Raw genomic sequence first — 17,595 nt, 5'->3', positions numbered from 1 at the left:
TAACCACATTTTAATGTGATTAAGGCTGACAGGGTCATTATTTCTGCTAATCACTCAGTTTAAAAAGCTCAAACAAAACTTTATAACAGACAAGGTTTTTAATTTTATGTATATCTTGTTGAAATTAAAAAAAAAACTGTAGAAGAAGAGGGAAAACCCCCATAGAAAACACAGTCTTAGAAGAAAGGAAACCAATGAGCAGCTCTCTGTTTGCAGATGGGTTTCATTATACTTAATCTGTGATGTAAAAACAAAAATGCAAAACAATCTCATGCCGCACATGCCCCTCTGGTCTCTTTCCTTTTAAACACGGAGTGGGTAAGAAATGTACTTTGTAGAATTTTGAGTTCTGTGTTTCCTATTTGCTGCTAAATGGAAACAAATATCATTTTTTCCCTTAGATCTTATAGCAAACTAAAAACAGAATTAATGCATAATACCACCTCAAACAATTCTTCATGTTCTGTATTTTATTTTAATCTATTCCATACATCATGAATATTTCAGATATATACAGATAAACTAAAAACCACTGATACAAATCTCCAGGAGGAGTGACACTAATTGCTATCAGCAGAATAACAGGGATTTTAATGACCAACAGTATGTACAGATAATTTGTCTTTTCTACTTTCTGGTACAAAATTTACTTTTCTTACTGGTCATTCTATACTAGAAGCCAAATACTAAACTAATCCTTAAAGTTCATGGGCATATGGAGTAACTTTGGGGCTCCATTTACAAAAGGACAGTTATGATGTGACAGCACATCATAATATTCCCAAGAAAAATGAGTAGGAGCCAAGCTCAAGTAACTTTCCAAGCATTTCAGTATTCTCCATAAGAAGTAACCTGTAGCTAGGTACGTAACACATCCAACTACACAGGCTGCACTGATACGCACTACCTCTTTTGTTGGCTGTAAACCGCTTAACCAATACTGGTTGCTGAAGATTACCTTTCAATTACTAACAATACTAAATTGGTAATTTCAACGAACGGTCTGGGGAATATGACTCATCTTGAGATATAAATGCAATGTGAGCAGCCTTAACCTTGGAGTTATAATTTTTACTGAAATAGATTTAGCTTTTAGAAGACTGTGATGAGAAAGTGGTTTTTGAAAAGAAACCCACACCTGGAGTTCAAGCAGTCTCATTCTTCTGACTCACCTCAATCGAGTAAACTCACATCAAATTCATTAAACTAAAAACAAACATCTCATGCACAAAAAGATTAGATACATTTTGCATTGTAGTTTCTTAAAGCATTATGATCATATCCAATAACAAAGCAGTAATTATAAAAAGTCAGCTACAGGTGCAGTACCTTATCAAACATCGATTGTCCCTTTCAAGGCAAATTACTCAATTGCATGCAAATAGAAAACTGAGTTTACCTCAGTGATCACACTCTAACAAAAGCAGAGAGCCTGGCCATGTGTTAGTCCTCGGAAGGTAATTTATGCTAATGTCTGAAAAACTGCTCTTCTACTTTCCTATTAAAAACCACTAACAACTACTCCTCAGTAAGAAGCTCAGACTTCTGCCCACAGAAGTGATTAAAGTCTGAGTAGATTATATAAATATCGAGAAAAAAATTCAACTTGAGTGCTGCACTGTGCCGTAATCCTTCTTGTCCACAGAAAGAATTAATATCGTTGAACTTTTTTAGAGTGATGCTATGCACTGGTGCATCAACTAATAACCCTCCAGCCTGTCTCTGCTCATCTAAGAAGAGTCCCTGCTGAATGTTCTAATGCATCTTATTGTGAGTCTTCAGCAAATAAAACTTCATGTATGAGCTCATGATGTGCTCTGCTGCCGGAAAGTCGCAGGCTCTGTGGGAAGCTCTTTATCTTCCCAGCAGTCAGTTCTCCGAGAACATCAGTGCAGCGACTGTAGTTACCTGTAGCCGAATTACTTGTATTTTCTCACATCTGTGTCCAGCAATCTAAGCCATGATGATAAAGGGTCATTAGGTTTTGAGTGAGGAAGGGGGTGGACTAGACAATTTGCTCTGATAAGCTCCTTGTTGGGAGCTCCCGTTTAGAATGTGAAATGTCGGAGATACACAGTTTTACACGAAAAGGGAAAAGAATTTCACTTTTCTGCACAAACAATTAAAAACAGAGCAGTTTAATGCCTCATTATAGTCTGCTGACTTTCATTTTACTTAGGTGTTTCTCAATTAAAGGCATTTAAGACAAATAATTTTCTGCTTTTAAAATAGAAATCCACACTCTATTAGCCACAAAGAATTCGGGTACAATTACTAAGATAACTGCTGTTTGGTGCACAGCAAAGCAATTTCCCACAGTGGGACTTACAGTTCAATTTACCAGTTGGGCAAATATTTTGTGCTCTGTAGTGGCCTAGAGAGTTAAAAGCCATAGGTAACGTCAAGAAGTGTTATACTTGGAGAAAAGTTTCTTCAATACAAATAGATGCTTTAGATTTCAAAGTATCAAGGATATTCTAAAAAAAAAAAAGAAAAAAAAATCCCCCAAATTAATAGTTAAATTTAAAAAGTACCACAAGACACAACTGTTACATACACTACCTAACACAAAGGCTGCAAATGTAAAACTCACTAAGGATAATGTTATTTTCCTGTTTGCAGTGGGCTCTAAATCATTCTATACTTAATCATATTTTCGCAGTAATCAGCTCATAGAATGTTACAGTCTTGATTAGATTATGAAATAAGAATGCTAATTACTTAATTTTAAATGGTTTAGAATAATTGTGTCAAATTATAGGAATACGTGTTTAAAAGTTTGTTCTATCACCGTCCTTTAGATAACTATGCACAGAGAGAGATGAAACGGAGATACATATTGCTTGATGAAGATATAGTCCGCTGGAGCACTAACTTACTACTGCTAGCTAGGTCTGATTACTTCAAGGCACTGTTATGTCTCCTTCTGAAAGGCTATTGTAAGAGAAAACAGTGACTGGTATAAATAAAGTGCTGCCAGCCTCAAGGAACTACACTAGAACAACAAAAGTATGGGAATAAAAGCATACAATTTCTTTTTTAAATGAAACATCAAGTAGTGACTTGAGGCTTTGGGGGGGTTAGTCTAAAAATGGTATTTATTTGGATTGTTTGAAGGTTTTCCAATGTTGCTGGAGAAAAAAATAAAAATACTATTTTCAAGGTCACTTGCTAGCATTAAACACAAGCAAGCAATATTTTCTAAGATTAAAAACAAACATTTAAAAACTCTCATTCTGTCTTTAAATACACAAATTACCAAAAAACCCTCTCACCAAAGCTGGAGTATAGGATACTATCACCAGTGTACAGACATTTCCTAAAATAAAGATGGTCAGAAAATGTAACATTCTGGGGAAGAAACACTAACATCCCAAGGCACTGTGAGAACACAAATCCATGATAATTATTCATGCACCAAGCCACTGTAAACCTACATCATTTCTCAGACCTGGATGTGTCAGGAACTTTGACAATTATGACTGGAGCCAGGAAACTGTAGCACTGCAGAATTTCTTATGAATTTCTCCAGTTACTTTTTATAAATGCTGTCTTGGATGACAGCTTAATGTGTACCACATGCAATATTTATTCTTCTTCAGTGTCAGACTGTCTAGCCATCCCAGGGAATACAAAGAATGTCACTTATTAGGATAAAAGCACAAGGAAGGTAATCAAGGACACATGTAACATCAGCCAATCATGCCCCATTTCCACAGCCTCCTCCATTCATAACAGTTCAACAATTATTTGCTTGCTGATAACTTGCTTTCAGGCTGTTTGCGTTCACCATAATGGTGGTTTGCATTTATTTTGCTCTTTAGAATTGGACACTTGCTGTGCCATACGTATTTGTCAAAACTTTATATCTTCTGTCAGAAATGGATTAGAATATAAAATAATTTCTGTTTGTCAGGAACCACTAAGACAACAGTCAGTAACCCTTGATGTCAATAGGCCACTAAAATAAACTATAAAACTGCAAACCACTACTATTAAATATTTCATAGGGAAGACAGTCCCTAAGTGATACCCTGTAAGAAGGCAGGGATTCCCAGCTGAGCCACTCGCACACCTCCGGCACAGGGCTAAGGACGCAGACGAGCCTTGCTTTTCCTTTTGTTTCACTTTCCACAGCTTATGAAGCTTACAGAATCTGCCAATCTAATTCAGTGATTTTGAAGCTATATATTCTAAATGTCCAAGTAATAAGTCACAGTGAAGTATAAATATTTGACAGTCCATACGTACTTTAATTAATAACATTTGAAATAAAATATCCTAGCACTACAATAATCATGCTTTGTGTAATTAAAAAAACACATAATTCCTAAACCACATTTAGTTCAAAAGCTGTATTTACTCAGATATGGTTTTGCAGCTGTATTATAATAGCCTTTAAAAGCTCTTGCTGCAGACAACCACATGTTATCTCTGAATATAGAAAAGAAAACAAATGGTTGCTATCACTGTATTCTCTTGTTTTGTTCCCTTTTGTCTCTGTTATAGATCTGGCCTGAATTAGCTTAAAGCTCTATGATATAAGAAATTGTTATGTAAACTGTTCTATATAACTCCTTAAGATATAATTGGGGGGAGCACCCATTTCCAAATAATAACGTATGCTTACAGATTTCTCTTCTGCAGTCTCTATTTAAGAACTGTCTTGTAACATAATTTAGTTATTTAATGTATTAGGCGATTTACTTATGGTTATACAGTCATACAACATAGCTACTGACTAAAAATGAAAATATACAGGACAGAGTCTCAAAACTCCACTTGGTTAGAAATGTATAGGGACAAATCTTAATGAGTGAAAATGGAGACAGAGCAAGATTTTCTAAAGGCTGCCATTCTGGGTAAGTCCTGAACATCTATAGGACAGTAAGATTCAGCTTAGCATTCTGTCTAGGCAAGGACTGGCTCAGGGGAATTTACTACGTAAGGCAGGGTCGGGCATTGAGTAATTACTTTACTTATGTTATACACACACGTGTGCTTTTCTTACAGAATTAGAAAGACTGCATAAAATCACACTTAAAGTGAACCTATTATATCATAGAACAGTTCAACTTAGTATGCTGGACATAGTATTACACTTACTTTTGACAGATCTTTAAGAAAAGCACTCTGACAGGTGAAGGGCTGTAAGAAAGCTAACCAGACTGTGTTGCCATTCTTTCTAAATTTCACAATTACATGTGTTCTCTGGCAGATATGAATTTTTGTATAATTTTCAGTAGAATTTAAGCAACATAGAAAATTCTTTGCATGGTTTTTTGCATTAAAATGTGCTATAATGCAAAAACATTTTATACTTTATTTCCTGAGATCAAACTAAAAGAAATGTTGCAAATATTTAACTAGGTTTCTTATTTTACTTCTCTAAGTCTTAAGCTGTCCTAACTAACAGGTTGTATTTTGTCTTATGAGGCTGTTAGAAAGATGAAACACAACAAAGTACATATGTAAATGCCCCTAAGTCAGGTACATAATAAGCTTTTAATTAATGGTAGTTATTTCTCCCAGTCTCTCCCATTCATTCATACACACACACACACACACACACACAACACACACAACACACACAATGTTCTTTTCAATATACTGCTATGTAGTAAAATAGCAATTACCCAGAGCAATACACAAATCATCCACTTGTAAAAGAGACACACAAAGTCAGACAGACTTGAATCACTATTTTTTTTTTTTTTTTTTTTTGGTTTTTTGAGACAGGGTTTCTCTGTGTAGCCCTGGCTGTCCTGGAACGCACTTTGTAGACCAGGCTGGCCTCAAACTCAGAAATCCACCTGCCTCTGCCTCCCGAGTGCTGGGGTTAAAGGCGTGCGCCACCACACCCGGCATTTGAATCACTATTTTTAAAGTAGTTCTCTAAAGCAAACCCTTACTAATGATGAGAATGGAAGTAGTTGAGCAACGGTTGGTTAATACCAAGTAATCAGCCCAGAAAACATACACTGAAACAAACTGCACAGTCTGTGTTATGTACTAAGGAATGTGTGTGTGCAGGCATGCACACACACACGTATGTAACAATTAATGGCAGATGAGAAGATGATGCCATGATTTGAAAGCGAGCAAGGAGGAGTAATGGAAACCTCTGAAGGGAGGAAAAGGAAGGGGTAAACAATGTCATTATATTATAATCTCAGAAATAAATTAACTAAAAATAAAATAGGAAGACAAATCCTTATTGAGAATGTAATGAATACAGTGAATTCGCATGTAGTTCCAAGCATGGGCTGGGGGCAGTTTGATGGTAGAGCAGCCCTGTGGCCTGGGTTTGAACCCAGGTCCTCTGTGTGTGTAACAAATACCTTAACCACTGAGTTGACATTCTAGCCTGAAAGCAGATGTCTCAAAAAGTGAGTAAAGACATATTTTCCACATAGAAACAGATAAACTATTTTAATGTTTGTCTCTGTAAAGGCTGTTAAATTGGAAAAGTTTCAGAGGTAAGTCCATAATATACATTTTTTATGTTCTTTTCAGTTGCACTTCCTAATTGTGTTATGGTAAATATCTTAATCTCAAATTTTGTTTAAATCTCTCTGTGTGTATACCTTGTATGTGCAGATGCCCACAGGAGCCAGGACACATGGGAGTTAGGAACTGAGCTTGGGTTCTCTGGAGAAGAACAGATGCTCTAGCTGCTGGATCACTTCGCCAACTGTGTGTATAAGGTGAGTTGTCCAACAATAATAAAGCTTTACTGACAAAAGGTGCAGGACAGGACCAGGTTGGCATGGTACATATTTTCAGGTCCTGTTACCTTGGCAGCACTCCTGACGGTCTGCCGCTGTCACTGGATGACACGGCTGTGAGAGAATGAGTGGGCTCTGCGGACGAGCGTCTTAGGTTTCGATCCTAACACTACCCGGTGCTAGAAACTCTGGTCATCTTCAGTAATTCCCTATGTACGTGTTTTCTTTTTCCAAAGGGAGTGGTAACAGTATCTACTGTATAAGGTTGTTGGAGCTCAAATACAAGCGGAATGTAGTTAGTGTAGACTGGCATGATATCCACTCCCAGATCAATATTAGGCATACAAATTATTTGCTATAACTTTAGTTGGTAGTATTTTCTCCTACAACTTGCTCAATCTGGCAGTAAAGCATTGTTTTTAACAGACAATAGCTTGCTATTTTTAAAAAAGGGTCAAGTATTTTTTTTTTAATATTTTCTTTATTACGTATTTTCCTCAATTACATTTCCAATGCTATCCCAAAAGTCCCCCACACCCTCCCCCTCACTTCCCTACCCACCCATTCCCATTTTTTGGCCCTGGTGTTCCCCTGTACTGGGGCATATAAAGTTTGCGTGTCGAATGGGCCTCTCTTTCCAGTGATGGCCAACTAGGCCATCTTTTGATACATATGCAGCTAGAGTCAAGAGCTCTGGGGTACTGGTTAGTTCATAATATTGTTGCACCTACAGGGTTGCAGATCTCTTTAGCTCCTTGGATACTTTCTCTAGCTCCTCCATTGGGGGCCCTGTGATCCATCCAATAGCTGACTGTGAGCATCCACTTCTGTGTTTGCTAGGCCCTGGCCTAGTCTCACAAGAGACAGCTATATCAGGGTCCTTGCAGCAAACGCTTGCTAGTGTAGGCAATGGTGTCGTTTGGACGCTAATTATGGGATGGATCCCTGGATATGGCAGTCTCTAGATGGTCCATCCTTTTGTCTCAGCTCCAAACTTTGTCTCTGTAACTCCTTCCATGGGTGATTGTTCCCAATTCTAAGAAGGGGAAGTATTTGTTTTTTTAAAACTGATTTAGGAAATATTTCCTTATCAAAAACATTAGTCTACAAGAAGAACTACAGAACCTCTCCCCAGCAGCTGAGCAAGATGCCCAAAGGGAAGAAAGCCAAGGGGAAGAACCCCGTCGTCAAGAAACAGGAGGCCAAGAAGGTGGTCAACCCTCTGTTTGAGAAGAGGCCCAAGAACTTCCGCATTGGACAGGACATCCAGCCCAAAAGAGATTTAACGCGCTTCATCAAATGGTCCTGCTACATCAGGCTGCAGCGGCAAAGAGCTATCCTCTACAAGCGGCTCAAAGTCCCTCCTGCCATTAACCAGTTCACCCAGGCGCTGGACAGGCAGACAGCTACTCAGCTGCTTAAGCTTGCCCACAAGTACAAGCCAGAGACAAAGCAAGAGAAGAAGCAAAGGCTACTGGCCCATGCTGAGAAGAAAGCTGCTGGCAAAGGCGACACCCCAACTAAGAGACCGCCTGTCCTCTGAGCAGGAGTCAATAGAGTCACCACCTTGGTGGAGAACAAGAAGGCTCAGCTGGTGGTGATTGCCCATGATGTAGACCCCATTGAGCTGGTGGTTTTCCTACCTGACCTGTGTCCAAAGATGGGGGTGTCCTACTGCATCATCAAGGGAAAGGCCAGGCTGGGGCGCCTGGTTCACAGAAAGACATGCACTACTGTTGCCTTCACACAGGTTAACTTGGAAGACAAGGGTGCTCTGGCTAAGCTGGTGGAAGCTATTAGGGCCAATTATAATGACAGATATGACGAGATCCGTCGCCACTGGGGAGGCAACGTCCTGGGTCCTAAGTCTGTGGCTCGCATTGCCAAGCTGGAAAAAGCAAAGGCTAAAGAACTCGCCACTAAATTGGGTTAAATGTACACTAAATTTTCTGTACCTAAATATAATTACAAAATTAAAAAAAAAAAGAATTACAGAAGCTTTGTTAACTTGTATTGTAGTAGAAATAATACAGTTAGCACAGACATACTTTCATATCTGTGCCCATTGCTGTTACTAGTTTTTACTTCTGCTGGAAGATAGGTTCATCTCAATATATAAAAACTAGACTGTTATATTTTGTGGAAGTCTATACTGTGACAACACCAATTATTTTAGATTTGGCAATTTTATACAATTTTTAGTTTTTGGTAGTATCCACAGAGTTTTCTCTACCTGAACTTTATAGCACATGCCTACGAATGGATGCTAAAATATACTGCTTTTGCCTCTTAGCAGTAAGGTATTGGATAATTAATAAATGTACAAGGCAAAGGTAAACCCAGCAGCCACAGAAACATATCCTAGGAGGGGCACACAGTTCTCAGGTTGGTGGGAATTTGTAATGCATACTGTACATGCCACCTGGCTTGCAGCTATCACACATGAAACAGGCATAAATATTCAAATCAGCTGGACTTATTTTATCACACACACACACACACTCAAGTATATAGGCATATTCTGTTATCTTTCCAACTGTCCTATCTATAAAATGTGCATAATATTATAATTTATATAAGCTTCACGTTTTTTATTAACATCTTAGCAATTTCTGAGCTTCAAGTGCCTGTCACACAGCAGGAACTTAAACAAATGATGATCTACTGTGTGTCTTTTGGTTTGGCATAGGAAAAGCTAACCAATGACAGTAAATGTAGGAAAAAAATAAAGAATTAAATTTTAGAATGCATATATTTAAAGTTTATTGAATTGCAGTATCTTTAAATAAGAACCCCTAAGTTGGGCTGGAGAGATGTCTCTGCAGTCAAGAGCACTGACTACTCTTCCAGAGGTCCTGAGTTCAATTCCCAGCAACTACATGGTGGCTCACAATCATCTGTAATCGGGTCTGATGCCCCCTTCTGGTGTGCCTGAAGACAGCAACAGTGTACTCATATATATTAAACAAACAAACAAACAAAAGCCCTAAGTTCTTTTAAGTAGTTTCTTGAAGCTCTGTAAGATAATAAAATGTAGTCTCACACTGCCTCCTAGTTAACTTGCCCCATGCTGCCCCACACATTCTCTGTCCCTGTTCAGATCCTCGGTACGCCCTTTCTTCCTGAGCCTGAGGCCTTCCTACCTATGTTAGCTAAGATAGCATCACCATCTGCTTTGCTTTTATTCAGTGTTCTAATCACTTCTTGACATTATGTCTAATGTCTTGTTGAAGGCTATTTCCATAAGACAATAGCCTTATGCGAACAAGGGCCTTTTCTATTCATAATCTATACAGCTATAAGAATCACAGAAGGCATCAATAATTGCTTAGAAAAGGAGTTGGAGCTACAATTGGGTCTGAGCCTTCCCCATTAGGGACTCATCTCTCACTTTCTGGAAGAACACCAAGCACTCTTAGACCTTAGTCATCTTTCCCCTTCACTAAATATCCATTTTTTTTTTTTTTTTGTTTTCGAGATAGGGTTTCTCTGTGTAGCCCTGGCTGTCCTGGAACTCACTCTGTAGACCAGGCTGGCCTCGAACTCAGAAATCCACCTGCCTCTGCCTCCCAAGTGCTGGGATCAAAGGCATGCACCACCACTGCCTGGCTCACTAAATATTCTTAATGATACTTTTAATGAAATTAATGTTCTCATTGCTATATTAAAGTATTTTTTAAAAGACAGAATGGATACCTCCCAATCTTATAAAACTTTGAGGGTGAACTCAAAGTTTTTATGTCAACTATCTCAGAATATATTTTTGAGCAGAAAAACTGGTAACAAAAATGGACACAGACACCAAAGCATGTCTCACTTAAACTGAACTGTCTGCTACAATGTAAATTAAAAAAAAAAAAAAGCTTTTATGGTGTATATCACGGCATTAATGTTTCTGATAAAAAGATCCTTTCTTGGAAACTTAAGAGAACACAATAGGTAGTATTACTAGTCTTGACTATTGATATGCCAATTCTACATGTGTATTTTATTTTCACATACACACATTTCTCCAATTATAGCCAAATCAACCACTTCCCACCTTGAGGGGAGATGGTAGGACTCAGGACAACAGGAGTAGGGGAAAGTCAGGGCTTCTCTCCAGCCTTGCGAGAAAAGGTGCCCCTACGCTGGGTGATCAGCCTACAAAACACTCCATGAAATGCCAGCCAGGGAAATTTCTACAAACCAGAATGTGAAGATGCAGAACCACTGGATATCTGCACAAACACGATTTTTGTTTTGTAAATTTATAGTATTTCATTTAAAAATCATAAAATGTAGAGGCTATATAGCTTAGTAATAGAGCACACGCTTTGCACATGCTAAGCAGAAGTGAAAGAAAGCAGAATATTCTACTGTGGGAAGGCGTGGCTCTTCAGGGAATCCCCTCCACGCAGCATGCAGGGATTGAATCCTTCATCCTTAGCCTTCACTGCAAGCAGAACCAAACACACGCAGAGACACAGAGAGATGTTTTAAAAGGGCTTTTAATAGAACACATTCCTAATATATTTTTAAGACAATTTTAATGCAATGACAATTTTTAAAATTATACTAATGGAAGCTAAGCAGCAACAATAAGGTCGTTTACAAACAGTAAAGCTGTAGGGCCACGAGATGACTGTGAAACTTGGAGTCTCACTGAGCTCATGAACACCCATGACATGGGATGCAGTTTGCTCCCTTACTCATGCAACAGAAGAAAAACTAAGGAACACATCTAGGATCCAGAAGACAACTCAGGACAAACAAGTCCCTTTTCCTGTTACTAGATATCTTTTGAGTTATGATAATTAAGTCTGGAGAATTTTGTTTATATGGAATACATTTTATATGAACAATAGAATGAACTGCTCTCTATCAGGTGGCTTATGTAATTTGCATAAGTAAAAGCCAAACCAAACCAAACCAAACAACAAAATACTGAGTAGCAGAGTCCACAATATTAGTACTTCAAATTGTACTTTCCTTTTGTTTTTCTTCCTGGAGACAGTCTTTCCATGTTTCTCTGGCTGGTTGCACAGAGATCTACCTCTGCCTCTGTCTCTCTAGTTCTGGAATTAAAGGTGTCTGCCACACTTGGCAAAGCAATGTTTTTCTTAATAAATCAAACTTCTTGTAAAAGCTATTCCCTCGTTTAGAACTAAAGCATATTCTTGGCCTTTCTCAGAGTCCACTCTCCTGCTAGATACGTTACTAATGGTCCATTCTCCTGCTAGATACGTTACTAATGGTAGATAGCCATTTTGGGTTAGCCTTCAAAAAGTCTGGTGAACTACAACTGTAAATGTACACCTAGAGAATATGCAGCACGAGGGCAAAGGTCAGAGAAAGTAATTCTTTCTCTTTTCCTGCACAGATCGGGCAAAATGAACAAAATACTGAAATAGTCCAAAGTAGTGTTCTCCTTTGTGTTGCCCCAGGCAAACGTGTACACCGTCTAAGATGCCACGCTAGTCACACAAGGCTGTGTCAATTCCAACAGTCTTAAATTTTCTGAACTTCAAAATTCTCCTCCACTTCTACCAACCACTAGTCAGATTCCATTTTTTATTATTGTTACTATTTTTTAATGTGCATGGGGTTTTCCCTATATGCATGTCTGTGTACTGTGTGCATGCCTGATGCCAACAGAGGCCAGCAGAGTGTTGGATCCCCTAGGACTGGACTTACAGATGGTTTTGAGCCACCACCATGTAGGTGCTGCTGGGAACAGAATCCAGGGCCTCTGGAAAAGCAGCCAGTGCTCTTCACCTCTGAATCATCTCTGCTGTCCCTAGAATTCCCATTCTTGACTATAGCTTATCTTAAGCCATTGTTTTGGAAACAAAATCAGATCTGAGGCCATTAGTCTCTAATGTATGGGTTTTAAAGGAATTTGCCTTGAATTACTCTCTAGTGAGTAGGGACAGGCATCAGGGGGTTCTTCATGAACCAGTGGTAATTTGAAGAGCACTGCAGAATTATAAACAAAATTCCTTCATTTTTTTAGATCGCATGTGTATGTCTGTGTATGACAATGGTTCTCAGCCTGTGGGTCACAACCCCTTGGGGGTCAAATGACCCTTTTACAGGAGTCACCTAAGGCCATCAGAGTACACAGATATTTACATTATGACTCATAAGAGTAGCAAAATTTCAGTTAGGAAGTAGCAATGAAAATAATTTTATGGTTATGCCTCACCACATCATGAGGAGCTATATTAAAGGGTCATAGCATTAGGAAGATTGAGAACCACTAGTATATGAGGAAATGCATAAATAAATCATTTGAGAGAATTCTATAAAATACCTGCTGTCTTTAAATAGGGCTTAAACTGTTTATTCTCTTGAAGCTAAAAAAAATTATTTAGTGCTTATTGTTTATAGAAAAAAACAATCCTATACATTTGATGAATTATATCACTCAGGAATCACTCTTAGGAGATGATGCTCATGGAAATGACAACGGATGCTCCTAACATAGTATTTTTTTAATTTACCCTACAAAGAGAAATAATGAGCCATAAATCACATTGAACAAAACAGGCAACCAGGCTTTCACATATGCATTTATTGTGGGGCAATAGTCTTTTCCTTACAAAGAAAGATACGCTTCTATAATCATCGTCCTCATGATGTGCACTAGTATACTATTGCCACTTGATAAGAACTTGAAATTGCTGAAAGAGTAACCAAAAACCAATTAATGAAAACCAAACGGAAGTCTGGCTCACTCGTACATAATCCCTGGGCCTTGATGAGGCAAGAGGGTTGCTTCAAGTTCAAGGCCAATCTTGGTTTCATCAAAGAACAACCACCACAAACAAAACAAACCCAGAAATTCACAAATATTATTACACGAAAACACACACATACATGTGAAATATGATTCAGAGGCTGGTGAGGTGGCTCACTGGGTAAAGACACTTGCCACCAGCCTTCATAACCTGAATTCCATCCCAGGATTCATATGGTGGAAGGCAAGAAATTAAGCTGTTCTCTGATGACCACAAACATGCTCTAGCATGTACTATGTACATACATATGCAAATGAATCAATTACATTTATATTAAAAATAATTTGGTAAAGTAGGAAAAGAATAAATCTATTCCATGATTTTCCCTACACCAGGTTACACAATATATATCATTTTGAATTTATTTTTGGTTTCGTAACAAACATCAAAAACTAACAAAAGCAGAAAGTTGGGCAGAAAAAAACCTGAATCAATGACTGATGTGGTGGAGCACACCTTTAATCCTAGTGCTAAGGAGCCAGAGGCAGGCAGATCTCTAAGTTTGAGGCCAGCCTAGTCTGTCTACAAGTTCCAAGAAAGCCTGGATTATACAAAGAAACAATGTCATGAAAAGCTAAAAATCAAAACACAAAATGAAACAAAAATAAAAAAACTGAATCATACATAATATGTATACGGTTTAATAATAATGTTTTTGTGAGTTTAAAATTTTGTGACCTTGACATAATCTGATTGTTCTAAAGCTTGAAAAGATTCCCAAATATTTTTCTATGAATCTCAAAACAATTTCATTATTTAAAATGATTCACTTATTAACCAAGATCTATGTAAAAAGTGTGCCTGTTTTAAATTTTATTTGTATTTTTAGATAAACATCTAATAGACAAGACCTAACTGTCCTTATCAGTAGTTTAAAGAACGGTCAGGACAGGGAAACACATGAGCGAAACATAATTGGTAGCTCTTAGGTGTAAAAATATCTAAAATTAGTTTGTTCTACTGATTCCGTAATTGGACAGCATATATTACTAACAGAGCCGCAAAGGTACAAAGATTGAAATTTAAACCTCCAATTAAGCAGTGGTTTGACAGTTTGAATGTACCATACCTGCTTGACACCATGACTCACTAAGCAATCTAAAGTGAAAGTTAACACTGGGAATAATCTTGCTTGTAACAACTGATCATGTTTAGAAATTGAAGTGTTCAAAAATCACTAGCAACCACCAAAATCAACAAAAATTTCCACATAGTTTTACTCATTCATTTGTAATTATAACACTAATGTTTTCTCTAGAGTCTGTTCCAGTATCTTGATTACTGTCATCTGATCATAACACAACTACTGCCAACTTAGCTGCCACACCAGCTTCTCTTCAGGACTTAGGTCTTACTCACCCATCAATGAACTAATGAATTCAGCACTGTTAACACAGTGGACAATCAGACCCAGTCTAGCTTTTACCTTTCAAAAGGTCAGTTCGTATACAATAGCCTTATCTACCAAAACGCTTTTTTTTTAAAACAAAGCTTAGAATTAAAAATATAATACTCTACCATTTAATGTGGATTTTAGCCAGTAACCAAAAATGTTTATCGCTCTAGAAATGTGACCTGAAATACAGTCTTCCTCTTGGGGTCAAAGTCACAGACCTTTCTTGATCTTTTCTAACCACCAAAAATAGTTTTCTACATGTGAAACACAGGGGTGTGTGTGTGTGTGTGTGTGTGTGTGTGCGCGCACACACACGCGCATGCACGTGTATCACTTCTTTTCCTTTTGGTGCTGGAGACAACCCAGGGCCCTATACAAGTTAGGCAAGTGCTTTACTCCCGAGCACCTTTATTACTGCTCCTGTGAGTACACTTACTACTGTACTGCTTCCCACATCAGTCCTATTTGCTACAGTAATATCACATGCTAACCTTAAAACAAGTTTGTTTGCTTTCTTGTTTGCAGGGCATGTAAGGGAGCAACTGATGCAACTGGGGCTTAGAAACAAACATTATCAAGAAGCAAGATGCTAACAGAAGCAAATGGATTTAAGAATTACAATGAATTTTAACTATTTACATTTGCTTGCAGTATTATGCACGATGAAAACCTAGTGTGTTTATCTTTCATAATAAAAACTCCTTCTGTGCTTTAATATGAAGGCTATGTTACATAAACAGAGGATTTAAAGCTGCAGCCAAGTGCCTGGATGGAAGGAGAGCGGCAATCTTTCTGGCTCCAGTAGATGCCATTCCCTATCACACAGTGTTTCCCACTCATAAATACATGACAAATACTTCCTCAATCATGTTTTACGAGCAGGGATGCACAGGGGGTAGTCAATGGCTAGCTTGAGGGAAAATAGGAACAGCAGGCGGCAGAAACTGTACAGAAAATGGCTATGTGGTAAATTCTCTTCTGGAACATCACTCAGTTACCCAGTCTTTGATCTTTCAGCTACAATTACACTAACTTCCACAAGATCTGGACACCTCCCCCCAACACACATATCCCAACGTCAGACCAGATCATTAGCTATACATAAAACCTACAAAAATTTGGTTTTATAAATAGAACCATTCATACATCTACGTTGTTACAAATTAAAATTTGTTCTTTAGACAAGAGCAGTTTCAATGGCTATAACCATCTCATCATCACAACTGGTCTCACAAGAAACATGGGGTGTCTGGCGACAGCTAAATCACAGACTGGCGTCTCCTAAGCAGTCTGTCTACCATTAGGGTCTGGGAAATGGTATTTACTATACAATTAGAGCCAGGGAGTTCTACCTGTAATCATCGAAATACAGGTGTGAGAAGCCCCTTTGGGCAAGGAAACTGACTCATCCCTTTTCATGTAAACTTTGATGTCTGTATTGTTCTACCCAGCCTCAGGAGAAGTTACCATTCATACTTCCATGACAAGATTTATTAACTGAAGTCAAATAATAAATTTTAAAATTCTTTCTTAAAGCAAACAATTTTTAACACATTAATCATCAAATTTATTAGAGTTTGAAACAAGATGGAACTGATTATATTTTAAAGTTAGTTACTTTTTAGAGGACAATGACCAGCCTGAACAACATTTTTATGCTAAAGTATTCTTTTTAGAACATTGCCAATAAAGAGGTTAAACTCAGCTTCCTATCAGGGACACAGAATGTCTTACAGTAATATCAACAGGGCATTTTTAGTTGCAGTAATTTCACAGAATTTATTCTAATGATTTATTGGAGTTAACCATCTGACATTAATTATTGTTTTGGCTTCCAGTCTATGAATGTTTATTTTTCAGTTTAAAGCCTTCTCACTCTTTGATATCATATGGAAATGAGAATTTTTAATGGAAAATTGAAACCATGTGCATCTAAGTACTTAATGAAGTACAGGGAGAAACCGACAATATATTTTAGGAGAATTCAGATCTTTTTCTTTGTATAGTTTTGATTTGTTTCTATGACTTAATAGTATAAACTGCTGAGGGTCTAGTGAGGCAAGTCAAAGCGAGCACTATGCCAGATGCCTCCATGTCCACACCAGCACAAGAGCTGTCTCTGAGCTAACTGTAAGCAAGGGTGATAAGTCGCGCACATTTTAGTTACATATTAGAATGGCAACACACAAATGCAGCTTTTACCTTGATACACTTTGGAAGTTTCAAGCCAGTATCTCAATCTTTTCTACACCTAAGTTTTGTGTCTGTCTGTCTCTCTCTCAAACTATTCAATTTGGGTTTTAAAATGTTATGTCCAGCTGCAATCCCTAGTAGTGGTCTTAGGGCCACCTGCAGTATTAATGAGGCTACAAGATCTCAGCTTCAAACACTTTACTGCACCAAATACATTTACTCTCATTTTGTAACAAAACTAAACAAAATATTTTAAAAAGTTAAATTTGATAAGTAAATATGTATGATTCAAAATTTCCCAATTTAATTCAGTTTGTATTGTTCTCTTAGTGTAAATCATTTAGGAGACTTACCTTTTAAATGTAACACAAGACAAAACTTTCTAATTTTAACATTTTCTGAGGAAAAGATATTAAAATCAAACACATTATTCACACATACCTATATGCTTCTGTTAGTGATACATATGTGGGAGTATCCAGGGAAAAAAAACTTA

The 17,595-nt window shown here is 37.7% G+C and overlaps 1 protein-coding gene across 1 annotated transcript in view; it reads right to left on the bottom strand.

Annotated features, from left to right (window-relative positions):
• The window catches only part of Ola1 (Obg like ATPase 1), a 129,931-nt gene that overhangs the window by 32,285 nt on the left and 80,051 nt on the right, over positions 1-17,595 (bottom strand). The window lies entirely within an intron of this gene.

The sequence above is a fragment of the Mus caroli genome, unplaced genomic scaffold (assembly GCF_978045245.1).
Source record: "Mus caroli unplaced genomic scaffold, Mus_caroli_1 scaffold_2, whole genome shotgun sequence".
Lineage (NCBI taxonomy): Eukaryota > Metazoa > Chordata > Mammalia > Rodentia > Muridae > Mus > Mus caroli.
Note: the sequence above shows the minus strand (reverse complement) of the source record. Positions and strands in the feature narration are given on the sequence as shown.